This window comes from Macaca fascicularis, chromosome 4 (genome assembly GCF_037993035.2).
Source record: "Macaca fascicularis isolate 582-1 chromosome 4, T2T-MFA8v1.1".
Classification (NCBI taxonomy): Eukaryota; Metazoa; Chordata; class Mammalia; order Primates; family Cercopithecidae; genus Macaca; species Macaca fascicularis.
The window spans coordinates 8169289-8191299 of record NC_088378.1 but is presented as its reverse complement, the minus strand read 5'-3'; the positions used below and the strand labels follow the sequence as shown (position 1 = coordinate 8191299).

Below are 22011 nucleotides of genomic sequence, written 5' to 3'. Positions count from 1 at the left end.
TCAACTCAACATGGATCAAGGACTTAAATCTAAGACCTGAAGCTATAAAAATCCTAGAAGATAACATTGGAAAAACCCTTCTGACATTGACTTAGGCAAGGATTTCATGACCAAGAACCCAAAAGCAAATGCAATAAAAACAAAGATAAATAGCTGAGACTTAATTAAATTAAAGAGCTGTTGCAGCCATTTACATCCAGTACCTCATTTGGGCCCAGAGCCAACCTGGTGAGGACTCAAAGATTAGTGCAAGGGAGAGAAAAGCACAGGTAATGAAGCTTTCTTCTTTTTGGTGTTTTTCTTTATTCCTTATTCTTTTTGCTCTTCTCTATTTCTTTCATCTCATCTTTCCTATCTTTCTTCCTCCTTTCTCCCATTCTTTGTCCTCCTTATTCCTTTTCCATTAATTTTACATCTCCTGTATTTGACGCGCGCGTGTGTGTGTGTGTGTGTGTGTGTGTGTGTGTGTGTGTGTGTGTGAGGCTTAGCTGATTCTAGCATGTTCTGGTAATGAATGTTATCTGTTATATTGTTGAACACTGCCTTTGGTGCTGGGCTTTTATTTTACTTCAATTTAAGCAATATTTTAAATTCATAATTTCATTTAAGTTGCTAATTTGCAAAATTTATTTAGTGCCTGCTGTCAGTCTTTTTCTTAAATTAAGAACCATGCAATAAATTAGCTCATACTGGTAATTATATTTTCTAAAATTATTGAAGCAAATCAAACCTAGAATGTCAAAGTATTTTCTCAAATGAAGCTAAGCCAAACCCATTATTTAAGTTTGTTGCTAATGCTAACTGCAAATAAACACTCGGTATAATAGATTTCTATACTTTTTCTGGATCATGGATCAGGAGCCATGGACAAGTATAGCCATAAAAAATATCAAGAGCAACTTTTTCAAATATCTCATTTTATAGATATTCATGCTAAAGTTCAGAGGGGTGCCCTGACATGCTCGAGATCAGGCAACAAGTGAGAAGTAGAGGCAGGTTTAGAAGGAAAACTTAAGACAGAACTCAAACTTAGTGCCCCACACTCTGTTCTAGGCAAGGCGGAGATTGAGGACCCCCTTCTCCTTGGCTTTCTGACTTCTATTTTGTTTCCTACTCTTTATATCTGACTGTCATTAGTGGATGGTTCTTTATGTTCTCTCTGTCTCTCCCCCTCTCTCTCTCTGTTTCTCTCTCCTGCCCATTTCTCCTCTGTCTCTCTCTCTCTGTGTGTATGTGTCTTCTTTCTCTTCTTCCTCTTTCTGTGTGTGATGTTTCTGTCTCTCTGTCTTTGTCTCTGTGTGTCTCTTTATCTCTCTTTGTCTCTCTCGGTCCTCCCTATTTGAGTCCAGAATAAAGCAAATGGAGTAAGTGGAATGTTTCCCTATGAATCAGATGGCAGCAGAAATGGATTTGTTTTTCATAAGACTTGAAAGTCTCATGTGAAGGTCTCCCGCTCTGCTCCGTGCCTGGACCGGCTGCCGCTGTCAGCAGGCCTTGTTTCTCACCAGCAGCAGGGGCATGTGACAGTTGCTTTTTCTGCTTCGGGTTTGATTTTGTGGATGTTTTATTATTGGACGGGTGAAATGTTATGAAGGAAGATGACAACAACAGTTTTTTGTCCTATTGGCACGCAGGGTCATTACTGTACATTCGTAACGCTGGAGAAGTGAGTTTTTACTGGACTATCAGAAACTACAGCACAGGATATAATGAATGTGTCAGAGCTCAGAATTTGCTTTTAAATGAAATTACATGGACAAATGTACACGTCCTTAATGAATGTAGTCACTGTGTTTTTCTTCCTGGCGTGTGTGTGTTTGTATATATGTGTGTTTGTGCATGTGTGTGTGAGTGTGTGTGTTTGTGATCATGCATACACAAAATCCAGTATCTTCCACCCAGTGTCCCCACAGCTTCCAGCCTTTTGGGGTTACCCTCTTCTCTAATATTAAAGGGAAACTCAAGCCCTCATCCCATGGACTGTGAGAGATTGAGTGGCTTGTTTTCCTCCTTCCTCTCTCCAGTAGTCCCAAGGATTTTTAGGATGTTATTTCATTTCTTCTGGCTCCCTCCCTGTGACTCCCTGTTCTGTTGGATTCTCAGTCCTTCCTTTGCCTCTTGTATCCAGCACATGACATCCCCTTCCACGTGTGCCACGTGCTGCCCTGGATTCTTTCATGCCTCAAAGTACTACGAGTACAAGATCCTACATGCCACACACTTTCACTGGAGGTTTGGGGAAAGGCGTGGCGAGTAAAGCACATCACAGTGAAAGGAAATCAAATCAGAGTAAAATGAAATCTGAGACAGCAATGCCCTCACAATTCACTTGCATTTTCCCGGCAGGAGTTTCTGGGTGACTTTATTGTCATTGTTGCTGTTGGTTTTGCCTGCTATGCCTCCTTGAAGCCTCTCTGACTATTCCACACTCTCCCCACACACTTTCTTTTTTTATGTTAATTAGCTTTATTTAATCATTCTACATTGTGGGCATATTTCATGACATTGTACCCCATAAACATATACAAGTATAATTTCTCAATTAAAAACTTAAAAAAATTAAAATGTTGTGGCTGAAAAGAATAAACAGGAATCAAAAAACCATGTTAGAGATGATTGTTAAACTCCATAAAAATTATCAGTTTGAACTTTAAAAGAAAAAAAAAGCCAGTTGCGTCCATTACGAGTTTGAGCTTTGCTCTACCCAGCTATAAAAATTCCTGCCTTTCTATAATAAATGTCCACTCACTCTCTCACTAGCTGCCAGATTCAAATCCGAAGCTGCTATTCTTTTCCATGTCAAGCACTTGAGCTATTCAACCCTTACCTCAGACTAGAATCTAAGCCACCTTTGCAGAATCAAAATTGAAGCTTTGCTAGATAAACAGTCTAAAAGTCCTTGTCTAACATTTCTCACCAAAAGAAACCTCTATGGAATTTTGAAGTCATAGTTTCTTTAACATGATCAAAATCTTAGGCAAGTTTCTTTAATCAGGGTTAGAGTAGACTTATTCTCTCCGCATCCTGAATAAGACCCAGGGGAGGGAGGATTATTTTCAGTTTGTGAAAATTATCAATAGTATTGCTTTCAATATGACTTCCTGTCCCCGATCTCTCTTCTTCAGGGATTCAAATAACAAAGTTTAGTAGACCTTTCATTCTGCTTCATGCATCTCCTACTATGTTTACTTTTCGTTCTATTTTTTTTCTCTGCATTTATCTGAGTATTTTGTACTGACACTTCATCGAGTTCTTTATTCCCCTATTCACTGTGGATAACCAGCTCCGAAACCTATATATTAAATCCCCGATTTCAAAATATTATAGTGTTTTTCCATTCTAGAATTTGCATTTGATTCTTTCTATAAGTTCCAGTTCTTTGGAACTGGATGGGAACTCTTCACATTTTCCTCTTTTTGAACACATTTGTCCTAAATTGAAGCCCATATGTTATAATGACACCTCATTCGCCTGTTGATTACTCTGAAATGTCCAGTTGTTTTCTTGGCTTTCAGTCATTTGGTTTTGGCTTCTGGCATGACTTGTAATATTTGATTGATTCAGTGCCAGAAATCATGTATGGAGGGGGCTTCAAGACGGCTAACTGGAGGTATCTGGCACTTGCCTCCTCCACAAAGAAGAACCAAAATGGTGAGTAGATAATCAAACTTTGAATAGATTATCTAAGAAAGACACTGGAATTCAACAAAGAAGTGACAGGACACACCTAAGGCAAAAAAGAAGAGAGAAGCAAGGCGGCCAGCTCAGCTAGGATTGGCCAGGAGCCCAGAGAGGCTCCCAAGTGCAGGGAAAGAGTAAGTGAGAGACCCCCGGCTGACCACGTTTCCACTATGGACTTCTGCAATCCTAGTGACTCAACCCCTGCAGGCTCTGAGACTAACACGGGGAGCTGCCTGGAATCTCTGTGACAGCATTGCTTGAGAGAGAGTTCATGCTGGATCCCACACACGCCCCTATGTCTTAAGTGGCTACAACATAGTGTCATTTTGAGAGACCAGCCCCCAGCAGAATGCATCCTGTTCTGGGGACCCACGGCCCCACATCTTTACATCCCTGAGCCCCATTGATATCCCCCATCCGTAGCTGCCACCACTGCTGGCTGCTGTTACCAGGGCCAAAGCACCAGCCCTCAGCAGCACTCTCACCACCAGCAACAGTGGGCTGTTGTGCATTTATAAGTGCCCTGAGGACAAGCCACCCTGCCTGCCACCACCACCAGGGCAGTATGCTGAAGTGCATTCTCCCCAGCTGCCTGCCTATGGCTGCTGCCACTGAAAAAGCAGCCCTGCCCTCCTCAGTAGCAGGGCCGCAGTGCAGCCGCTGGTGCCCCAACCCAAGCATTTCACTGGGGGCCTGGGGATCACCCTGTCACTGCCTACCGCAGCCAGTGCCTGCAGGCATCACCCGGGGAGCCTGAGGACAGACTCACTTGACTTGGCTCCAGCACATCCAGTGCCTGAGCTCACCGTCTGGTGACCTGAGGATTATCCTGCCCTGTGCACCATTAGCACCTGAGCAGCTCCCCCAGGGACCTAAGGACAGGCTTACCCAACCTGCCACTACCACCGCAGCTGGCACCCACCAACATGTGCTACCTGTGGGCCTGAGGACTGGCCCACCCAGCTCATTGCAGCCACCACAAACACTAGCATGGACCACTTGGAAACTAGAGCATTGTCAAGCTACTACTAGTGCCATTGCCCACACCACACCTGCCATCCAGGTGCCCGAGGACCCACCCACCTGCCCAGCCCACTGCTGACACCAGAGAAAGCCACCTGGAGGCCCGAGAATATGCCTGCCTGGACCCACTAGCCCTGGTACCAGCATAGCCTACCCTGAGGCTGAGGATGGGCATGCTTGGCCCACCACTGCCACCACTGGGGCCTGTGGACTGGCCTAACTGTCATCCTTATCTTAGCAAAACTTCACCATAGCTTCTAGTAATAACTACCCTAAGCCACTGAGGAAATTACAGACACAACCGATGCTGTTTACAGCCAAATAAATCATACAGAAACTATCCTACTGCATATATCCAGAATCAAAGCCAAAGTGCAGTACCAAACCAACATCATAGGTACATCTTGAGGAAAAAGTCCTCCCCTAGCAAGAAAATTCAAACAATTGGAGAAGTGACCATTGTGTCAGATGTGCACATATCAATGTAAGGACACAAGAAACATAAAAAAGTGGGGAACTATGACACCTCAAAAGAAATACAGTACTTTTCTAGCAACACATTCCGAAGAAAACAAAATTTATGAAATCCTGGGAAAAGAATTCAAAATAGTTATTTGAAAGGAATTCAGTGAGATGTGAAAGAACACAGATAAATAATACATATAAATCAGAAAAGCAATTCAGGATATGAATAAGAAACTTACCAAAGAGACAGATATTATAAAAAGAATCAAACCAGAAATTCTAGAACTGAACAATTTATTGAATGAAATTTTAAAATATGTTTGAAAGCTTTAACAGTAGACTAGATTAAACAGAAGAAAGAATTTCAAAATCTGGAGACAGGTCTTTTGAGATAACCCAGTAAGACAAAAATAAAGGAAAAAGGATAAAAAAGAACGAACAAAGCCTTTGTGACATATAAGACACCAAAAGTGTCCAAATATTTGAATTTTTGGTGTCCCAGAAGGTGAAGATAAAACAAACAAAAAAAGGGATAGAAAACCTATGTAGCCAACTATTAGCTGAAAACTTCCCAAGTTTAGAAAGATATTTAGACATACAGATGAAAGACATTTACTGACCCCAAATAGAAAGTGTAAAACTTATGGGTAAAGCAAACACATAAATAGAGGATTCAAATATTACCACTACAGAAAACCAACAAACCACAACGCTAAACATTAACGGAGAAAAAAAGATATAGAAAACAAGCAGAAATCAATTAATAAAGTGACAGCAATAAACTTTCACATATCAATGATAAACTTGAATGTAAACTGATTAAACTTTTCACTTAAAAGTTATAGACTTACTGAAGGGATAAAATACATAACCCAACTATATGTTGCCTACAAGAAACTAATCTCACCTGTAAAGACACATATAGACTGTCAGTAAGTGATGGAAAAAAATATTCCATGCAAATGGAAACCAAAAATGGGCAGGAGTAGCTATACTTATATCAGATAAAATAAGCTTTAAATAAAAAACAGCAAAAATGAAGGTTATCATATAATAATAAAGGGATCAATTCAGCAAGAGGGGTAACAATTTTAAACGTATGTGCACCCACCACCAGAACACTCAGATATGTAAAGCAAGTAGTAGTTTTAAAGGGAGACATAGAGTCTGATACAATAATAGTTGAGGGCTTCAACACCCAGACTCAGCACCAGACAAATTGTATAGACAGAAAATCAACAGAGAAACACTGAATTTAAACTGCATTTAGACCAAAGGGACCTTGGGTATTTATAGAATATTTCAACCAACAGTTGCCGAATACACATTCTTCTCATCAGCACATGGAACATTCTCCAGGATAGTTCATGTATTAGACCTCAAAACAAGTCTTGACAAATTTTTTAAAAATTGAAATCATGTCAAGTATTTTCTTAGACCACAATGAAATCAAACTAGAAATCAGTAATGATGAACTAGAAATCAATAACAATGGAAACTATTCAAACATGTGGAAATTAAACAACATGCTCCTGAATGACCACTGAGTCATGGAAGAAGTTAAGGAAGAAATTAAAAACTATCTTGAAACAAATCAAAGTCAAAATGCAACATACCAAAAGCTATGGGATACAGCAAAAGCACTGTTGAAAGGAAAGTTTATAGCAATAAACACCTGTGTCAAAAAAGTAGAAAGATTTCAAAGAAACAATCTAATGATGCATCTCGAGGAACTAGAAAGTCAAGAACAAGCCAAACCCCAAACTAGTAGAAGGAAAGAAATAATGAAGGACAGAGCAGAACTAAATGAAACAGAGACAAAAAAATACAAAGGATCATCAAAACATTGTTTTAAAAGATCAACAAAATCAATAAACCACTAGCTAGGGTAACCAAGAAAAAAAAAAAAAAAAAGAAAAGAAAAACCCCAAATAAATAAAACCAGAAATGAAAATGGAGACATTACAACTGATACCACCAAAATGCAAAAGGTCATCAGAAACTATTAGGAATGATTATACACTTACAAACTGGAAAACCTAGAGGAAATAGAAAAATTTCTGGACACATACAGGCTACAAAAATTGAATCAGAAATATAAAACCTGAACAGGCTGGTAATAAGATTAGATTGAAACAGTAATAAAAAGTCTCCCAACAAAGAAAAGTTCCACACCTGAGGCTTTACTGCCACATTCTGCAAAATCTACAAAGAAGAACTAACACCAATTCTCAAACTGTTCCAAAAAAATCAAAGAGGAGAGAATTCTCCTTAACTCATTCTATGAAGCCAGCATTACCTTTATTCCAAAACCAGACAAAGATGGAACAAAAGAAATAAAAGACATCCAAATAGGAGAAGAAGCCAAATTATCCCTTTTTACAGATGACATGAATACACACACACACACACACACACACACACACACACACACACACACACAAAGATTCCACCAAAAATCTCCTAGATCTGACAATAAATTCAGCAAAGTTGCAGGATACAAAATCAACTTACAAACATCAGTAGTGTTTCTATTCACCAATAATAAACTAACTGAGAAATCAAGAAGGTAATCCATTTACAATAGCTACAAAAATAAATAAACAAAATACCTAGAGATAAATTTAATCAAGGAGGTGAAACACCTCTACAAAGAAAACTACATAACACTGATTTAAAAAAGTAAACAGGACACAAATAAAAGTCACCCATGCTCATGGATTGAAATAATTAATATTGTTAAAATGATGTTATTACCCAAAGCAATCTACAAATTGAATGAAATCCCTATCAAAATACCAATGTCATTTTTCACAGAAATAGAAAATATAATTATAAAACATGTACAGAACTGAAAAACAGCCTGAATAGCCATAGCAATACTGAGCAAAAAGAACCAAGCTGGAGACATCACACTACCTGACTTCAAAATAAACTACAAAGCTTTAGTAACCAGAACAGGATGGTATTGATATAAACACAGATGCATAGACCAGTGGAACATAATAGAGAATGCAGAAATAAATCTATATGTTTACAACCAACTGATTTTTTACATAGGTGCCAATAACACACATTGGGGGGAAAACACACTCCTCATCAAATTGTGCTGGGAAAACTGTTCAGAAGGGTGAAACTAGACTCTTACTTCTCACCATATATAAAAACGAATCCAGTATGAATTGAACACTTAAATGTAAGACCTGAAACTAAAAACTAGAAGACAACAGAAGGGGAATGCTTCAGGAGACTGGTCTAGGAAAAGATTTTATGGCTAAGACCTTAAAACCAAAGGTAAAAAAAAAAAAAAAATAGACAAATTGGACTATATCAAACTGAAAAGCTTCTACACAGCAAAGGAAACAATCAACAGAATGAAGAGACAGCCTTGAACATGAGAGAAAATATTTGCAAATGATTCATAACGGACTAGTATTCAGAGCATGCAAGAAACTCAAACAAGTCAACAGCAGAAAAACCCTGATAATCCAATTTTAAAATGGGCAAAAAATCCAAATGAACATTCCTCAAAAAAAGACAAACAAATGGCCAAGACATATACAAAAATGCTCAACATCACTAAGTATTGGGGAAAGGCAAATCAAAACCACAGTAAAAATTTCATCTTACTCCAGTAAAAAATACCATTATTAAAATGTCAAAAAATAAATGCCAGTGAGCATGTGGGAATGTAAATTATTACAGCCAGTATGGAAAACAGTATGGAAGTGTCTCAAAATTTTAAAAATAAAATTACCATATGATACAGCAATTTTACTACTGGGTGTTTATCCAAAAAACAAAAAAAGAAAATCAGTATATCAAAAAGATATATGCATCCCATGTTTTTTGCAGCACTACTCACAACAGCTATACATCAGCATAATTATTCTTCAATGTATGAATGCATTTAAAAAGGTAGCATGTATACATGGAATACAATGGAATACTATTCAGCCTTGAAAAAAATGAAATCATGTCATTTGCAGCAACATGAAGGGACTAGGAGGTCATTATGTTAAGTGAAATAAGCCAGACACAGAAGAATTAATAGTGCATGTTCTCCCTCATATGTGGGAGCTTAAAAAATGTTGGTTTTATGGAGGTAAAGAGTAGAATTATAGACACCAGAGACTGGGAAGGATATGCAGGTAGTTGGGCAGGAATTAAGGGGTTGGTTAATGGGTCCATACAATTACATAGGAGGAATACATTGTAATGTTCAATAGCAGAGTAGGGTGACTATAGTTAATAACAATGTATTGTGTATTCTCAAAGGAGCTAAGAGAGGAGTTGAAATGCTCTCAACTCATAGAAATGATAAATGTCTGAGGTGCTAGATACTACAAATACCCTATCTTGGTCATTACACATTCTATGCATGCAGCAAAATATCACAAGTACCTGATAAGTAGGTACACATATTATGTATCAAGTTTTAAAAAGAAAATAAACTGTGTATGAAAAAATTTAATGGCATTATATTTCCCCAGTGATACATACTTTTGAATGAAAAATAGAGTGAGGGCAGAAACTAAGTCAGATTATTGCAGGCTGTGATTTAAGTTTTGTGAGGGTTGTTGTATTTCCAATTTCTCTCACTCCTAGGGCCCAGCTCTGAAGAGGGCTGAACTGGCAGGTGTTTACCAGGTACTAAAATGTCTTAATCTCTGCTTAGATTTTTAGCCTTTTACAGATGCTGTCTGCATGGTTTCTGGGCCTCTCTCCTGGGATGTGGAACTGAAAGAGTGGCAAATGTCTTTAAGGGAAATTGTATTAGATGAAACATAAAAACTCTGATCAACTTTGATCTTGAAAGAGGTTTTGATTTTGCAATGTTATGTATTTTACACCTGTTTTTAAATAATTTTTAGCGTTTTTTAAAAAATTAAGAAATCACATTATGAATCCTTGTGAAAAAAGTTATGTTTTTCTAAGTTAAAGTTTTTGTTTCCATTTTTTCTTTGAACATTTTAATTTTTATGTATTAACTTTTACTGATATGATACAGTAATTATTAAAAGTAGTTAAACAGATCATATTTTGTACAGTGAATTGCATGCCTTCTCCAAATTAAAATATGGTTTTGGATATATGTTCATGATTCAAAATTTGTTTCAGTATTTAAAGCACAGTAATCCTTTCAAGTCTATTTTTCTTGGTAAATAAATTAAAGGAAAAATACTACAAATATCTAATTATTCCTCAATTCAATACAAACTGATTTTTTTTTTTTTTTTTTTTTTTTTTTTTTTTTGAGACAGAGTCTCACTCTGCCACCCAGGCTGGAGTGCGGTGGCGCGGTCTCGGCTCACTGCAAGCTCCGCCTCCCGGGTTCACGCCATTCTCCTGCCTCAGCCTCCCGAGTTGCTGGGACTACAGGCGCCCGCCACCTCGCCCGGCTAGTTTTTTGTAATTTTTTTTAGTAGAGACAGGGTTTCACCATATTAGCCAGGATGGTCTCGATCTCCTGACCTCGTGATCCGCCAGTCTCGGCCTCCCAAAGTGCTGGGATTACAGGCTTGAGCCACTGCGCCCGGTCACAAACTGATTTTTTAAACTTGTAAAATGTATATGGGAAAAATTCAATATAAACACTGGAAAAGCTCTTTCGGTGTAGGGCTGATAGTTAAAAAGAACAACCTAGACAGAGTGGGCAAGATAAAGCAGTTGATGAAAATAAGCTTGTTCTAGTAAATTAGTGAAACAAGTGAACAAAGATTGGGGACTGCAGTACAGCTTTTTAATTAATATAAAAAATTTAAAACAGATGGAATGTTTAATTTGTCTCTGAATATGAGATGAAGGATTTTACCCTCTTTAGGTGAAATTGAATCTTGTATGTAACATAGATGGTTTGTGGGTGTGTATTTTCCCTATAAATTGGGATTATTTGTTTCATGAACAGAAGTTCTCTGAAAAGGAAGTAGGAGGAAAGCAACTTTATTCCAGTGAACAGTTTGCAAACTGGGGAGACACAGCTTTTGTTGTAATGCAGTGGTGTTCTAGAGCATAAAGAAAGGATTTGGGCTTTATAGCAAAAGTTCCCTCCCAGGTTTCCTATCAGGTCTATTTATGCAAATGAAGGATTGAAACTCGCTTAGTTCTCATTGGTCAGCACAGCTGAGCTATGATTGATCAATATAGCTGAGCCCTAATTGGTTGATACAGCTGAGCCCAGATTGGCACAGGCAGAGAGCTCTGACTGATTGCCCTCCAAGCCCCAAACCAGAATTCTCTGTCAGATATTTCTTTCAAACAACGGTTGGCGGGGAGGTTCCCAGCCGCAGTCTATTTTGTCACCAAACATAGGAACGGGTTTGGCTTCACCGTAGAAAGGGAAGTCCTGTGATGCGTCCACAACATCTTTCTGAAAACAGAGTACCTGACCACTCCCTCTCACAGCTTTGCTGCCTGTTTCTGTTTTTACTTTGAGCACCTCAGTTGGCCATGCAGAGTCCGTTTTGTCTATCAGCTGGGGCCACACTTTAATGATTTATATTTTAAATTCTTCTTATTTTAAAGATTTCATCAGTTACAGGGGTGCAAACATTCCAGGGATGGTAATTCAGTATTTCTTTCAGCTGATGGATTTTTAAAGGGCCAGTCTGTTTAGCTGTCTGCTGTCGTTGTAGTCTTACCAGGGAGGGGAGCACTCGCAAGAGAGCTGGGAGCTTCCTCTAGCAGCCAACATAGCTTTCCTGGTCTTAACCCATCAGCTCTGCTTGTGCCTCCAAGAATTCTCTTCTGCTTTCCAGGTTTCTGCTGCTTAATCTTAGGAGAGAAATGCTCTGTGCATTTCTCAAGCACAGAAATGAGATTTGTCCTTAAACAAAAATGTCAATACTTCCCACGTAGCTGAACCTGAAATGACAGGGGTAATGATCCTTTATCTTTATTTCTCAGTCATGAAAGAGAGAGACTCATCTTCTAGTAAATTAGCTCTTCCCTCCGTTTATTGTGAGAAATTATGTATTTAGTTGCTTACGCAGTCTCTTATTATAAGACAGTGCTAAAGGAAAAATGTGACTAAAAAAATCACACAGCACGCTATTGTTGTAGATCATGAAACAGTTTGAACCTATTTACGTCTAGTTTTTTGCCTTTCGGCACCTAGGTATTCAAACTTAGGAACCCCTTGTTGTACACAGATTACGAAATTTTCGTATTATAACCCTTTCCTCTTTCATATAAAATATCCTAAAAGAATCTTCCATCAGAAACCACTTTAACAACACCTAAGGAATTGGGTGGTTCAATAGATAAATAGTACTGTTCCACAGGGAGTGAAGTGCACGTCCAGCCTCGAGTCTAAATTAAATGAGCTTGATCGTATCTCTTCAGTCTCTCGTGAGCAGCAGTCCAGAATCCTGAACTGTATGAATAATTCCACAGTTTGGCATGATTGATAGTCTCGGCTCAGGAGAGTCCCCGAATTGAACTAACAACCACACTAAACTGTATCGCATCTTTAAAGGAGATAGCCCCGTTTAGTGAGGGCTCAGTTACATGAAAAGGCCATGGTAAGTAGCATGTACCATCCTTAGTCTGGGACGAGGTAGAGAATGGCTTCCAGCTCTGCTCCTGGGCTCGTGATTGAATCAGGCTGTACAGCTCAAATGGCACTAAATGATTTATTTTCTTCTCTTGGGCTACCTCTAGCTTCGATGTTTTTGCATGTGATATGGTATTATATCTACTGATAAGTATGTGAATTTTTCTTGCTAAATAATTTGTCTCTAGCAATGATAAGAAATATCTGTATTTCAAATATATTTTTTAAAAATCCCCATGGCTGTAGTCTGTGTGCATTCTTTGGCATACAAAAATTCATTGCTTTTATCTACCTACTATTTAGCTATTTTTAAAATATTTTGAGTGGTGAAACCTGGGAATTCAGGGGAGTGTACTGCTTTAATTTAAAGAATCACAAGTGTCGTAACTGCATTAAAATTTCACTCTCCTTATAACCTATATTTAATCAATCATGTTCATTGACTTTTAGGCTCTGTAGTAACCGTAGTTGAGGAGGAGTTCAAACAGAAATATATAAAAGGTGTAGCTTTAGCAATCTGTATTATTTAATATTTTAAAGTCTTTATTGAGCTTTAACCGAACAACAGCTACTTGCAATGTTCAAGCTTATTAATTCGGTTATTTAAATGACATAGAAAACTTCTTTTAATGTATGTAGACCAGTCTCTGGAAGAAAACTTAGAAGATAATACTGTTATCTAATGATTATTAAATAAAATAAACCTTTTTTTCTGAAAGGCAACCTGAACAAAGCAATACATTTTATCTAGTAAAAGTAGAAAATGTAAGATTAATTGCTTCCAAAAATGTTAGGGTTCATATGACCTTGAGATTATTCTCTGACTGACTGTCAAGCTAACATATCAAATAGCAGAGATTTTTCCTTGGAACTGTCTAGAACTGCCATAGTACTTGACTGACAGAGCTTGCTGTCCTCCTGCTCTCTCTCCCAATCCCTCCCACACTTTCTCCCAGCCCCCTTTTCTCTCTCTTATTGTTCCACTAGCAAATGTTAAGCATCCATGATTACACAGGAAAGAACAGTGGCATATTCTGTTCTTAAATGTAAATTCACTTTTTCTCTAACTCTGTAGACTTTAGAGTGTACATTTAGGCTGTGGTTTGGTTTTGCAAAAAAGCAGGCAGAAAAGCAGAAATGAAAAATACTATATGAACTTATCAATACTGCCTTTTAAAAATCTATTAACTATCAAGAGGGAATATTAATGTAGAATACCAATTTTTATTTTATTTTATATATATTTTTTGAGACAGGGTCTTGCTCTGTCGTCCAGGCTGGGGTGCAGTGGCACAATCTCGGCTCACTGCAAGCGCCGCCTCCTGGGTTCATGCCATTCTCCTGCCTCAGCCTCCCGAGTAGCTGGGACTACAGGCGCCCACCACCACGCCCTGCTAATTTTTTGTATTTTTTTTAGTAGAGATGGGGTTTCATCGTGTTAGCCAGGATGGTCTCGATCTCCTGACCTCGTGATCCGCCCACCTCGGCCTCCCAAAGTGCTGGGATTACAAGCGTGAGCCACCGCGCCTGGCCTATTTTTATAAAATTCTATTATATAACTGAATACCTATAACCTCAATATTTTCCACATGGTTTTTATTTGCTAATTAAGTAGTAAATAAAACAATGTAAAATAATTGTTTTGCCTGTGGATAGGCTTATTTAAAAGTAATATCTTTACAAAGTGTGTGTTCTTATTGTATGTTAGAGTATCATATAACACTTTAGAGACTGATTTAATGTTTCAGTTTGTATGTGTTGCTACTAAACAGCTCAAAGCAATTGTCTAGTTTAATGTATTTCCAATTAATTTTTTAGCTGCTTCAGAAAACAGAATGATGCTTTGGTTATTTAGCTGTCAAAATAATGAAGCAGGTGTTTTGAAATCCCTGACCCTAGTGTTCAACATGAAAAACATGAGTAATATATATAAATTTGTCTTTAGCTTCCCTTACTTAGACTTACAGACTAGAAGAACAGTTACAAAATATCGTGAGTTTCTTTTTTTTTTTTTAAATAACCTAAAGTTTCTCAATTTAGAATTGGTTGCTCACAATATTTAAACAGTATTTCTATAATTGTACAACCCTTTAGCCTAAAACATTATTATCATTGTATCAGTATTTCTGGTGTCCAGAGCTGCAATTACACTTCCCACTAATTAATTTGGAGTGATTTTTTTTCCTCCACCTTATTAGCATTCATTCATTAAGTGAATAAGTTTTGAGGCTTACTGTGTACTAGACATGTGCTGGTTGAAGAAACTGTACTGATAAATGAAAATCTCATGTCAAGTAGCTTTTGGTGAGTATAGGGAGACAAAAGAGTAAGCAAATAAATGCAGTGTTAGAGCAAGTGTATTTTTTTCTCTCTTCACTCTGTACATTGGTTCATATAGTACTTTTTAGAGATCATTGTTGATTATTCCTGTCATAACTGGTTTTATCTTTTTATAAATTAAGTATTAGCCTGATATTAGTAGCTGAGAATACTAACAAAATGAGCTTAGGATGGTAATTAATCCATCGTGACAAACCAGTTGCAGACCAACAGCATCTGCTACTGCTGGGTAACTAGACATAAATCAGATATTATATAGACAACCATTACTCCGTGTTCCATGTTAACGTATTAACGTACCTGGGTTTGAAAAAGTTATTTTGACATTATCTGTAGTTGCTCACACTTACAAGAAGGGAAGCTGCAGGCAAGTGAGATCAAGAGAGAAAGAAAAGGAACAAGAAAAAGCAAAAGGGGAGAGTGGGCTGACTGAGTGAAGTGGGTGGGGTTCATAAACAGGGGAGAGGGGAAACATTTCAAATTCCCCTCATGGTTTCAAAATCGGTTTTTGTTGTTGTTTGGTTTTGTTTTTTTGAGATGGAGTTTCTCTCTGTTGCCCAGGCTGGAGTGCAGTGGTGTGGTCTTGGTTCACTGCAACCTCCGCCTTCCGGGTTCAAGCAATTCTCCTGCCTCAGCCTCCTGAGTAGCTGAGATTATAGGCGCCTGTCACCACACCCGGCTAATTTTTTGTATTTTTGGTAGAGATGGGGTTTCACCACGTTGGCCAGGCTGATTTTGAACTCCTGACCTCATTATCTGCCCACCTCAGCCTCCTAAAGTGCTGGGATTATAGGCGTGAGCCACCGTGCCTGGCCCAAAATCTGTTTTAATGTTCCTTTTATGTTTTTGGGGGAGACATAGAAATAGCATATGATTTATTGGTGATACTGATCCTGCCTCAATGTTTTGATATTCTCTTTGTTTGGCAGAAAGGAGGTTGAAGGCCCTTCTGATCCTAGTCGGCAGCAGCTGGGGGTTTACAGTCTTGGTGTCCAAGGGCCAGGTCTGGCACTGGAAATGGATGTGTGGAGCCCAGCCTGAATCACACCCCAGGTCCTTTCCTTCTACTGCTTCCATTTCCTTTTTGGACTTCTTTCTCTCGGGCTGGCAACAGGCTTGTATGTGTACACATGCCTGGGTGGACAGCTGGGCTCCACTGGAAGGTGGGAGGAGCCTGGGGACATGGCGGTGGGGGCAGAGGAGCCTGAAGGCTTTTCTCCTGCTGTTTTCTCTTTGCTTCTCAGGGCAAGCACATACCCTGTTGCTTGCACCGAGTCTACTATCCAAAGCAACCATGTCTCACATTAAGATGGAAGATCAAGTGGAAGGCGATGCCAGTTAAATAGTCAGGAATATTTATTTGGTGCAAAACTGAGGCTCAAAGAGAACAAGAGCATTTGGTTTTAGAGAAAGGCAGAAACCCCAGAGACCAGCCACAGACTTGCATCATGATGCATCAAGATCCCCAAAAGGTGGAGATTATTTTCTTTTGTCAGCAGGTTTTGCTGTTAGTCTACGGTGACAGTTTCCTTTTAAGTAGTTTAAGTTGCCAAATTACCCTTAATCAGCTTCACCACGGTCAGCAGCTTTGCTCCGCTTTACCAGGATGTTCATATAATGTTGGTCAGGTCAGTGTTATTGTATTTGTTTCCCAGGGCTGCTGTGACACAGTACCACAGAAAGGGAGGCTCAAAACAGCAGAAATTGATTGTCTCAAAGCTCTGGAGGCCAGAAGGCTGAGATTAGAGTGTTGGCAGGACCGTGCTCCTGCTGAACCCTGCAGGGCAGAATCCCTCCTCTCCTCTTCCAGCTCCTGGTGGTCTCAGTCAGTCCTTGGCTCGAGGCAGCATCACTCCTGCAGCCGCATGGCCTTCTCCCTGTGTCTCCTTGCACAGCCCTCCCCTGGGTGTGTCTCTGTGTTCCAACCTCCTCTGTTTGGAAGGACATCAGTCATACTAGGTTAGGACCTGTCTAATGACCTCCAGTCAACCTGACTACATCTGCAAATAAGCTTACATCACAAGGCGCTGGGGGTTAAGAGTTCAACTTAGCTTTTTCTGAAGGGGAGGGACACAGTGTAACCTGAATCAGTTTTCTGGGGTGTTCGAGTTGGAGTGTGTTTCTTTGTATCATTCATGACGTTTACTGCATTTTTAATGTGGGTAGTGGGTAAATCTCACCTGATCTTTTTAGAAGCACAAATACTTACCTTTTTGTCAGTAACGGTTTAAAAAAAACAAGCAAACATAAGAACTAGTGATTTAGAGGTAGGCAGTAGAGTGAGACAGACTTGAGCTCCAGCCTCGTGTCTGCGACTCACTAGAAAATGAATTTGGGCTTAGCCTTCCTGGTCTCAGCGTCCTCACCTGGAAAATGGATGTGTGGGGCCCAGCTCATGCTTCAACACTTTCACAGTTCCAACACTTTTGAAGTGCTTATGCCTTCAACACTTTAAAATGGTTTTCGGCTCCTCGATAAGGAAAGCACACCTGAGCCTGTGCTGAACACATTTAGCGCTCATGGAACCACCATAGGCCCTGCTGTCATGTTTTTTTGTTTTGGACAATCTCAAAATGAAATGAGAGTCATGAGCCTCATCTCATAAAGCTGAAGGGGTTAAACTACTATATCCAAATGAAATACTTAATGTAATGTCTTGCACACAGTCAGCACTCTCTTCCTGATATGATTATCAAAGTCTCTGCTTCTAACAAAAGTTTAATTAGTTTTAGTACTGTGTAAAAATGTACTCTGTTACATTTCCTCTTTCTTTGCTTGTGGATATAGGGCATTTAACATGCTGCTTACTGAGGCACGGATGAGAAAACCTGAGCTGTTGCGTAGGTGGCAGTAGGCTCACGTGGACATAGGCTGCAACTGGGAGGTGGGAAGGACCTGACGCTGTACTGAACACACAGAGTGGAAAGAGGGCCTGTATGTCAGCTCCCAGAAGCAAGAGGAGGGTTCAGAAAGCAAGAGTGGAAAATGGCAAAAAGATCTCAATAGTTAGGGAAGCAAGAGATCGGGAATCCAAGGGGTCAGTGTCAGGCGCCCAGCAGTGCCTGTGGCCAGGCGTAGGTGAGCTGATCTCACTGTGTTCGGAGGCCCCAGGCTCAGAGGTGCACGCAAGAAATAATTGGGGGACATCAAAGCAGTTTGGTTTTAGTTATAATTAGAGTATGGGTAGGGCAGTAGTCAGACATTCTCAAAAAGTCTCATCAATGACACTGGTAGAGTTGCGTTGTTCGTTTCCAAGCGTGACCCAGCCTGAGCCATGACATTTGAAGAAGGATTAGGCGTCAGCCTCTGTGACTGGATTTCAGAAATGTTAGGAAACTGCAGATAAAGACACTAATTCTTTTTACCTGGTAACTAATATCCTCAAATTTGAAAATATATTGAATAATTTCAGTTGGTTGATAGTCTAAAAGTACTCTTGTAGAAAGGGAAACCCTTTAAGCTGTGATGAATCGTTTATTCTCTGTGTGGGTTTGGATGAGGAAGAGGAATTTTGGCTATGGAAGCTTGAGGGCATGAGGCATCTGACTTTGAAGCATTCCCAATGTAGGCCAAGGTCCAAACGTCCCCAGCTTTGTCTCCCCATCATTGGCTACCATGGCCATGAGATTAGGGACGGAGCTCTGCTCCTTCCTAGGACCACAAAAATAATGTTAGGAATGTTGGTAAAATCTTAGGTAGCACATACAAGCCATTCTAAATATTTCGTGTGGCTGAAATACGATGCATGTACAGTAACAAAACAAAACAAAACAAAAAAGCTTTTGCTCAGAGTTTGAGAAGGTTCAGTAACTTCTCACCCTGTCTTCTCAATTTTCAATGACAAATGTCACTTCGTGTAAAAATCATGTGGCCAGGCCTGGTGGCTCACGTCTGTAATCCCAGCACTTTGGGAGGCTGGGGTGGGCAGATTACCTGAGGTCAGGAGTTCGAGACCAGCCTGGCCAACATGGTGAAACCCCATCTCTAGTAAAAATACAAAAAATTAGCCAGGAGTGATGGTGTACACCTGTAATCCCAACTACATTGGAGGCTGAGGCAGAAGAATCGCTTGAACCCAAGAGGTGGAGGCTACAGTGAGCCAAGATCGCACCACTGCACTACAGCCTGGGCAACAGAGTGAGACTCTGTCTCAAAAAAAAAAAAAAAAAAAAGAAAGAAAAAGAAAAAAATACTCATTGGGTTATTGGTTGTAAAGAAAAATGGCTCCAACTCTTTCCAGTAGTTGAATCTGTTATTATCATGTGTGGTTTTTTTAAAAAGTCTTTTAATTTTTATTACTCAAAAAAGCGTCATTTTTTTATGTAGCTTTCTGACTCTGTGCTTATGCCTTCAGCACTTTCACAATGATTTTCTGCTCCTCGATAAGGAAAGCACGCTTGATCCTGTCCTGAACACATTTAGCCCTCATGAAACCACCATAGGCCCTACTGCATGCTTTTCTTGTTTTGGACAATCTCATAAGAACTTTACGTCTCACAGCATGGACCCCTCAAAGTCTGCCTGGGCACTTGCCACGTGCAGATTATTGGTGTTTTCCAGACCTCTTGGCATAAAGGTAGTCAATTCTCTTACAAGGCGTTTGGGACAGACTAGTTTTGCTAGAGCTGTTTTGTAGGAAGCCTAAGACAGTATGTCAAATTCTGGACCATTCTGAGTGCCTATAGACAACGTCCCTGGAAGAGCCCTTGGGTCAAAGGAACATTTTGTTTGTTTTATTTTTATTTAACTGTTTACTTTTTATTATCCCACATCCATATAAAAAAGGATCATTTGGAAAGGTTTTCCTTTTAGAATTAAGAATCTCAGAGCTCGAATTTAACCTTTGTTAGGAAATCTAACTTGAATTTTAAAACTCCATGAAGGACTTATATCCAGCCCCAACCCCAGTACATAGAGACACAAATAGAAATAAGCTGGACATAGACTCCCAGCCCTTTGCTGGAGAAACGGGCCAGGTATATTACTTTGGGTGCGAAGCAAGGCGAGATGAAATTTAGTCGGAATTTCTATCGATGACACTTGAATGTCTTGTTTAAAGGTATTAACATTTTTTCACTAATGATATAAAACATACTTATGCTTTAGTGAGAAGGGAAAGCTATTGAAATCCTGAGAATAATGAGATGTTTGACTACATGCATCACCTAGCCATCCTTTAGAACTTTAAGCAAAAGAAAATAAATTACTGAAAACAAAGAGCCATTAATTAGGCCAGTGTGGCTTATGAAATATTTGGAGCTTTGGAGGTAGTGCTTTGCAAATCTAGCTGGCAAAAGGTTTTGAAAACTCTGCTAGCCTTCAGATTAACTCTATTTTATGAAAAAGAATGAATTTCAAATATTCATATTCTATATTAATATTTAAATATTCATTTAAAAACCCATTTTTAAAATAGCTCAGATAAGGTTTTTTTACAACCTATCTCATTTGTATGACAGACTGTTGCACACAATGGCTTATATACAGTTCTTGAAAAGGAAACTGAGATTCCTAAGCATACCAGATATATTTTTATGCCTTTAGACTTCTAAATCAATCATATTTGGTAGGTCCTCTTAATGACATGACCTATGGCGGCCATTTTCATAGTAGCGTCTGTTCCATTTATCCACGTGTAAAAGTATGTTTTGCTTTTAACATTAATTTATTCACTTAACAAATATTTATCAAGTATCTGTAATATGTTGGACATTGACTTCACACTAAGGAAAAAGCAGCAATCAAAACACTTAGGATCCTTTGTATATGGAGCTTAGATTCAGGTATTTGGAGGCAGACAATAAACAAAATGGGTACACATATGCGTGTGTGTGTGTGTGTATATATAATTTTATAATATATATTATATATAATATATATGTTTTATATATATAAATTATTATATATATATAAATTATATATATATAAAAACATATATAATATATATATATAGTGAGAGAGAGAGGAAATCTCGCTCCATCACCCAGGCTGGAATGTAGTGGTGCAATCATGGCTCCCTGATGCCTAGAACTCCTATCTCAAGCAATCCTCCTGCCTCAGCCTCCCGAGTAGCTGAGACTACAGGTGCGTGCCACCATGCCTGGCAAATTTTTTTTTTTTTTTTTTTTTTTAGTGGAGATGGGGTTCTCATTATGTTGACAAGGCTAGTATTGAACTCCTACCCTCAAGCAATCCTCCTGCCTTAGCCTACCAAAGCTCTGGGATTACAGGCATTAGCCACCATGCCTGGCCAACACATGGATATTATAGCTGGTGTATTGGAAGGCAGTAATTGTTAAAAGATGGATCTGGGAAGAGGGATAAGGAGTAGGGCTGGGGATGGGAACTTGTATAACTAGAGGGGTCAGGGTGAGCTTGCTGAGAAGGAGACATTTAAGTAAGGACCTGAAAGAGATGAAGGTCCACCAGACGCCCTCTGTGGGGGGGCCCACCGTGCATGGAGAGGTGGGAAGGTCCGCCAGACACACTCTGTGGGGAGACCTGCCGTGCATGGAGAGGGGGAAGGTCCACCAGATGCACTCTGTAGGGGGGCCCGCTGTGCATGGAGAGATGGGAAGGTCCGCCACACGCACTCTGTGGGGAGACCTGCCGTGCATGGAGCGGGGGAAGGTCCACCAGATGCACTCTGTGGAGGAGACCCGCCGTGCATGGAGGGGTGGGTCTGGTATGTTCTGCAAAGAGCAAGGAGGTCAGTGTCCCCAGCAGGGAGTCACTGCTGGGGCAATGGCCAGCATGGTCATGGGACCAGAAGCTTTAGGCTATACAGACCATGATAAGGACTTCGGCTTTTACTCTGAGTGATAAGGAGAGGCAGTCTAGGGTTTGAGCATTGGAATAACATGATCTGACTTATATATTTGAAGGATCCCTTGGGCTTCTGAGTTGAGAAGAAATTGGAGAGGAGCAAGTGTAGGAAAAAGGAGGCC

The 22011-nt window shown here is 39.6% G+C and overlaps 1 protein-coding gene and 1 pseudogene across 5 annotated transcripts in view; one reads left to right on the top strand and one right to left on the bottom strand.

Moving 5' to 3' along the window:
- Nucleotides 1–22011, top strand: part of PACRG (parkin coregulated) — a 593702-nt gene that overhangs the window by 213031 nt on the left and 358660 nt on the right. The gene's annotated exons all lie outside the window — the stretch shown is intronic.
- LOC135970505 (large ribosomal subunit protein eL34-like) lies at nt 16252–20528 on the bottom strand (annotated as a pseudogene).